Source organism: Podarcis gaigeae (genome assembly GCF_964106915.1).
Source record: "Podarcis gaigeae genome assembly, chromosome: 2".
Taxonomy (NCBI): domain Eukaryota; kingdom Metazoa; phylum Chordata; class Lepidosauria; order Squamata; family Lacertidae; genus Podarcis; species Podarcis gaigeae.
Genome location: NC_139679.1, coordinates 74069572 through 74077472, shown reverse-complemented (window position 1 = coordinate 74077472; position 7901 = coordinate 74069572).

The window sequence follows — 7901 nt, the reverse complement described above, 5'->3', positions numbered from 1 at the left end:
AATGCAGCAGTCTGATTGGTCCTAGAACAATGCAGCAATATGATTGGTTGGCAGGAACCACCCAATCATGCTCCAGATATAAGTGAATCCACAACCTGATTGGCTTACAGTAGAATTCCAGAATTAGCCAATCATGTGCAGCCCATTGTGTAAATAATGTATATAAAGCAGATACTTTGAGGGGACATTCATTCATTCCTCCTCACCACTATGAGCTGAATAAAGAGCATGAAATCACTTTGCGACTCTGAGTATATTTCACTGGCGACGAAGGTGGGATCCCACTGAGCTGACTGCCACACACAGCACCGCAGCACCGCCACCTGCCGCACCGCTGCCTCGCACCGTGTATCCAGGCTTCAGCTCCGGGACACAAGGAACTCAGAATGGCAACCGACAGCAGCTTCTCGCCGTTCAACCCAGCAACGGGAGACTGGGAAGCGTACGCCTCCCGTTTTACCTTCCTCCTAGAAGCCAAAGGGGTCACCGATGAAGAAGACGCCAAGAAGAGGGCGATATTCTTCAGCGTCTGCGGAGAGGAGACATTTGAAATTGCCCGGGCTCTCCTTGCGCCTGAAGACGTCGCTACTGTTGCATACAAAACAATAATGGAACAGCTTAAGGGGCACTTTTCGCCACAGCCCTCAGTGGTGGCTCGTCGAAATGCCTTCTACGCAAAGCGGCAAGCCCCTGGGGAAACCATAACTGGGTTTGTGACCTCTCTCCGCCAAGCCGCCCGGTTCTGCAACTTCTCAGAGCTGGAGAACATGCTTCGGGACCGCCTCGTCGGTGGCCTGAAGGATGAGAAGCTGCAACGACGCCTCTACGCTAAGAAGGACCTAACGTTCCAGGTCGCTCTGGAGGAGGCCCTGGCAACGGAAGCTGCCAAGAGGTCGACACAAGAGGCACGGCCGAGCCTGCCATCCCAACCGAGGGTTCACCACGAAGACCTCACCGACGACTCAGGATCTGACAGGGAGGAAGTGCACCGAGTACAGCAGCACACTCAAGCAGCCCACATACCACAGCTGCCTCGACGAGAAGGAGGGAACTGCGCAAGCTGCAGGGAAAGTCACGAGAGGAGGACCTGCCGTTTCCGCAACGTAGAGTGCAGGCAGTGCAGAAAATTGGGACACATCGCCCGGGTGTGTCGGGCTCGGCCCACCCGACGCCAGGCATCAGATGACCAATCCAAAAGCCCCAGGTCCCGGGGCCCAACGCACCAAGGCAACTTGACGGAGCTCACGGACGTCCAGGTATACCAGTTGCCCTACCCCAACATAGAGAAAATTTATGTAGAGGTACAGATAGAGGGGGCCCCATGCCGCATGGAGCTTGACACGGGTTCAAATCTATCCATAATCTCGGCAAGGACCTTAAGGAAACTGTGTCCTACTGGGGGTCCCAAACTCAGGCCGGCCCCATTCACCCTCCGGGACTTCCAGAAACGTAAGGTCCCCACAATGGGGGTGGGGACCTTCAGGGTGCAATACCGAGGGCGGACGCGGCAACTGGACTTGCTTGTGGTCAAGGGCCCCTACATTAGCTTACTGGGATTGGCATGGTTTGGACCACTGGGGCTAGCCATCACCGGGGTGAACCACACTACCTTACAAGTGGACGTGGATGCCATATGCAAGGAATTTCCAGAGGTTTTCGATGGGAAATTGGGACAGTATACGGGCCCCCCCATTGCTCTACAGCTTGACCCCGCAGTACGACCGGTCAGGCTAAAGGCCCGCCGGGTCCCGTTCGCCCTGAAACCCCGTATAGACGAGGAATTGGACCGGCTTGTGGAGCAAGGAGTGCTGGAGCCGGTGCCTAATGCCCCCTGGGAAACCCCAATCGTCACACCCGTCAAGCCTAATGGTTCAGTCCGCATCTGCGCAGACTACAAATGTACCATAAACAAGGCCCTCACGGCCCATGCATACCCAGTGCCAGTGGCCAGCCATGTCCTTGCCACCCTGGCTGGGTCGAAAATTTTCGGCAAGCTGGACTTGGCCCAAGCATATCAACAGCTTCCAGTAGATGAGGCCACAGCAGAGGCACAGACAATTGTGACGCACAGAGGAGCGTTCAGGGTAAAGCGGCTGCAATTCGGTGTCAGTGTGGCACCAGGCATATTCCAGAATCTAATGGACTCGCTCCTTAAAGGGATTCCTGGCGTCACCCCCTTCTTCGATGATGTGTTGATTGCCGGGCCCACACCAGAGGAGTTTGAGGACCGCCTCCGCACCGTTCTGCACCGTTTCCAGATGGCGGGTCTCAAGGTGAAGCGGGAAAAATGTCTACTAGGAGTGCCTCAGGTGGACTTTCTGGGATTTATGGTGGACGCAGAAGGGGTCCACCCAACTGGGGACAAGGTACGGGCCATTTGTGATGCCCCAGCGCCCAAGAACAAGACTGAACTTCAGGCCTTCTTGGGACTATTGAACTTTTACCATTCCTTCCTTCCCCACAAGGCGGCGGTAGCGGAGACCCTACACAGGCTCCTGGACAAGCGGGCCCCTTGGGTGTGGGGCCAGCGCCAGGAGGCTGCATTCCAGGCAGTCAAGGACCTGCTTGTCTCAAACCCGGTCTTGGCACACTTCGACGAGAGGCTGCCGGTGGTGCTAGCATGCGACGCCTCGCCCTATGGCATTGGCGCTGTCCTGGGACACCAACTCCCGGATGGGAGAGAGGTACCGGTAGCATACTTTTCCCAGACACTCAACGTAACCGAGCGGAACTACTCGCAAATAGACAAGGAGGGGCTCGCAATCGTGAAGGGAGTAAAAAAATTCCATGATTTCTTGTACGGGCGGCCCTTCACCGTGGTGACTGACCACAAGCCGTTGCTTGGCTTGTTTGCTCCCGAAAAGCAGACCCCCCAAGTGCTGTCTCCTCGTGTCCTCAGGTGGTCAATTTTCCTTGCCAGCTACCAGTATGCACTGATTCACCGCCCGGGGAAGGCGATGGGCCATGCGGATGCCCTCAGCAGGCTACCACTACCAGAAACAGGCCCCGACCCAGCACCTGCACAAGAGGTTATGAGCCTGGAGCTGCTTCCTGACCGCCCCATTCAGGCACAAGAAGTTGCACACCATTCCAAGAAAGATAGGGTCATCTCCCGGGTCCTGGACTGGGTGTGGAGGGGATGGCCCAGCAGCAGTCCTGGGCCAGAATTCGCTGGCTACACAACCCGCAAACATGAACTGTCGGCCCACAAGGGGTGCCTGTTATGGGGAAGCAGGGTTGTTGTTCCCCAGCCCCTCCGCAAAAGGGTCCTCACAGCCCTACATGAGACACACCCAGGGGTAGTAAGAATGAAGGCCCTGGCCAGGAGTTATGTGTGGTGGCCAGGGATCGACAGAGAGATAGAGGCCTGGGTCAAACACTGCCAGGCCTGCCAAGAATCCCGCCCAGATCCCCCAAGGGCCCCAGTCCAGTCCTGGGAGTCCGCCCGAGCACCATGGTCACGCCTGCATGTGGACTTCGCTGGCCCCTTTCAGGGGAAAACATTCTTCATAGTGGTGGACTCCTACACCAAATGGCTGGAAGTTGCACTGGTACCGTCCACTTCTACATCCGCAGCCACCCAGGTACTACGCAGGCTCTTTGCAACCCATGGGCTCCCTGACACTCTCGTCTCAGACAATGGGACGGCATTTACGTCAGGAGAATTCCAAACCTTCACAGCGCAGAACGCCATCCGCCACATCCGTTCGGCGCCATTCCACCCTGCCACCAATGGCCAAGCAGAACGCATGGTGCGGACCACCAAGGACACCCTTCGCCGCATGACGCAAGGGGATTGGGAGTACCGCCTTGCCACATTCCTCCTAGCACAGCACAGCACCCCCAGCTCAACAACTGGCCGGAGCCCCGCTGAACTACTAATGGGTCGGCGCCTTGCAATCAGATTGGACCGCCTTCACCCCGATAGAGCTCAGGATGAGGTAGTGGTGGGGGAAGGCAGGAACCCCCGGACCTTCAAGGACCCAGTGTACGCAAAGAATTTTGGGGCAGGCCCAGCATGGGTACCTGCCACAGTCACCAGGGTCACTGGCCCTGTGTCGTACGAGGTGCTAACGGATGGGGGGCAATGCTGGCGCCACCACTGCGACCAGATACGGCGACGATTCCCGGGAGAAAACCAGGAGGAGGAAAGGTCAGAGGAGTCCCAAGGGAACAGCGGGGCAGTGAGGCCCATAGAGCAGGAGGGGGCAGCAGGAGGGGCAGAATCAGTAAATACAGAGAGGACCTGCGAGGCCGAAAGGACACCGGAGCCAGAACCACGACTGAGCGAGCCGGTTGCGCCAGACCAAACAGGCCCATCACAGCCAGCATCCTTGGAACACGAGCCAGAACCTGAACCCCGGACCAGGGAACACCCCAGGCCACAACGCACACGTAGGCCGCCCGCGTACCTCGAGGACTATGAATGCGACCTCCCGGGCAGGACTGGAACTTAGAGGGGAGGGGTGTTATGTACTGAGTTGAATAGGATCCAAACTGCAGCAGTCTGATTGGTCCTAGAACAATAGGATCCAAATTGCAGCAGTCTGATTGGTCCTAGAACAATAGGATTCAGAATGCAGCAGTCTGATTGGTCCTAGAACAATGCAGCAATATGATTGGTTGGCAGGAACCACCCAATCATGCTCCAGATATAAGTGAATCCACAACCTGATTGGCTTACAGTAGAATTCCAGAATTAGCCAATCATGTGCAGCCCATTGTGTAAATAATGTATATAAAGCAGATACTTTGAGGGGACATTCATTCATTCCTCCTCACCACTATGAGCTGAATAAAGAGCATGAAATCACTTTGCGACTCTGAGTATATTTCACCTCTGATACTTTCTGCCATTTTATGTGGCTTGTATTTCTCTTCAGTGTATTTTTACATTCGTTCAGGATATAAGATCAGGGCCTTTTGTTATGGTATGGAATTCCCTCCCCACAGAGTTCCAGCTGTCCTTTACATGAATTGCTTCTGAGTTCTAGCTCAAGACATAGCTGGTCTCTTGGGCCTATGGAATTGGTTGAAAGGTTTGCTTGTTTTTGACTGGCTGGAGGACTGCTTTAAATGCCTTGTTTTTGTTTTAATATTTGGCTTATGTTGCTGCTTTATGGCATTTCTACAGTTTATATTCTGTCCTGTACTACCCTGAGAACCTTTGAACGGAAGGGTGGAATATGAATTTACTAAATGATCATCATCATACAAAGTAGAGTGATTATATTCTCCATTGCTGGACCTGTGCCAGTACTCATGTCCATAGAATGGCTCCTTTCTGCTACACAAATCGGTGTGTTTGAAAGAATATGCCAAATGAAAAGCAAAGCTCTATTGGGATTCTGCTAATGCCATCTCTTCAGTGAAGTACAGGAGTGTTAGAAAGGTAATTCGCTGTGACATAGCTAGCAAACACTCAGTTGACAAAAGGAAAAACAGAATGAGTTTCTTGTTTCCTGCATAGACTTATACCTTTCACAAAAACCAGGCCTCTAATTCCCAGAGTCAATTATACTTTCATCATTCATGCTTTTCCAGCAATTCTAACCAGATTACCGAAGGAACCTAATTAAGCATGTTTTATTGCAACAATGCCTTTGTTACTTCTTGGGAGTTTGTTTTGTGAGCCAATACCCTGTAGCAGCACAGCTACAAAAGAGAAGGGGCTCTCCTGTTCTTGGCTTAGGTGCAGATGGGAAAGTCAAGCATAGTCGATAAAACATTGGTGCCCAAAGGTGTAAATGTGCACACACCTGTATAACCTCCCACAGCAGAATGCAGCAACTATTCATCAAGTCACAGTATCTTTAGGAGAGCCAAAGAAGAAATTAATAGCAGAATAATAATATAGAATGCAATCCCTTGAAGGCACACCCATTTAATAAGCAAAAGCAAAAAAAGCAGTGACTATACCTATTTCCCCTAAGGGAGTTAATTAAAAATATCCTAAAGCTTAGGTTATTAACACTTCATCTGAATGACATTTTTAATTACACCTGCAGTTGCATGACTATGACCTGCTGGTAAGGGCTCTGCTTCTTACGGAAGAATAATTAGCCATTTCTAGAAAGTCTCTTATTTACATTACTCATAACCCTGCCTAATCTTGCCTAGTTGGATTGTGAGAAGGTTCACACCATGACTTGTCATGGCTGCAGGATGCACTGACTTGATTTCGGTCTTTTTTTCTAATATTCTAGGTTTGTCCATACAAGCGACCTTGTCGCATGAGTGTGTATGTTGTGAATTTTGTAATCCAACCTTTGTATGTTTATTATCACATTTCTTATTTCGAGAATGGCATGCCTGAGGTTCTTACCCCACCACCATTCCTAATCAATGCTTGTTTTGCTGCATTTTCCAGAAATAAAGACAGATGACATATTGGCTAGGAAAAAGGGAAGCACGAGACATCTGTGCATGTGGTGACAAAGTAGTGATGCTGGCGAGACCCTGACATACCTCAAAATGGCAGCCAAAGTACACTTTCCTTCTGGAGTTAGAGTGGAAACACACTTCACTTTATCTCCTGAACGAGTTTACTTTCAAATTGTCAGAGAGCAAGGATCACTGAGAGGAACCCATTCCCATGTCACTGAGTCACTGATGTCGGTGTGCTTCCTCTAGTAACAACATCAAAAAGCAACAACACTAATAGCAGTGGGGGAAAAACAACAAGAAAAGAGGTAGTGTAAAAACATTGGCAGTCTCATCCACAGTATACACAAGAATTCTGTTGCCACCTGCAAATCTGCCAGGCTTCAGGAAATCTGATCCCACCCACCCACGGCAGGCTACCAGTAACAGATAGACAAGAAGATCTTACCAATGTCTTTTTTTCAATATTCACAGAGAGAGGCTTAGAAATGCTGCCTCTTGGAGTAATGGTGTTGATCCGAGTAAGCTCTACCCCCTTGCCTTCTCAATTGTCAGCAGCACCACCACCCTTACAGTAGCTGCTTAAGGCCATTTGCCTCTTAGCTCTCTGCTCTCCTACTTTCACTGCTCGCCAGGTTCTGGGAGAAGGGGGGTCTGGAATGCTTTCTAGTGATAACGTGTCAGCCAGCTGCTCTGGCTCTGCTTCTCCCCCTCCTCTTCTCCCATTATCTCCCAGCTTTGCCCCTCTGAGCCGTGACCTTCAGCAAACCACTGTTGTAACTCTATACTGTCTTCCTCTTCTCCAGAAGGTTGAGGAGGAGTGGCAGGCGGTCTCCACCATTCCTCCTCAGTTTAGTCCCTGACAAAATCACAACGCCACTCACTAAATGACACCCTGCATTATCCCTGCATAGAAATCACCAGTCAGCAGGAGGCAGTGACATGAATGCATTTCACACCCTCCCTCACACATTGTCCCACCAGGAAGAAACCATGCGTGCTGGTCCCGGGGGTAAAGTACCGTGGGCGTAAGCAGAGTCCACACGAAGAGGGGCGAGGTCCGAGGCGGAGAGCCGGGCGGGGAACAGGAACGCTGGAACAGGAGGCCGAGCAGGGAACAGGAACACCAGATGGTCAGGAACAGGAGGCCGAGCAGGGAACAGGAACACCGGATGGTCAGGAACAGGAGGCCGAGCAGGGATCAGGAACACAGGAAGGTCTGAAGCCAACAACGACGTTGCTCCCGCAACCTGGGACCGGGCTGACTGGGCTTTTATCCTCTTCTAAGGCCAGGGGCGGTCTCGGCCCCCAGGAGCCCCGCCTCCTCTGGCCTTAAGGCGAGCACTCCTCCTGGGAGCAACCAGTTCCCTTCGCCTCTCTGCCCTAAGCCTCTGCAGATCAGGAGAGGCCGAAGGGTTACTGGGCCCTGGAGGAGGCTCACCTGTAGCCACTGAGTCCTCAAGCACCTCTGGGGCCAGAAGGCTTTCACCTGGGGCCAGCTCCTGGTGCTCTGCCAC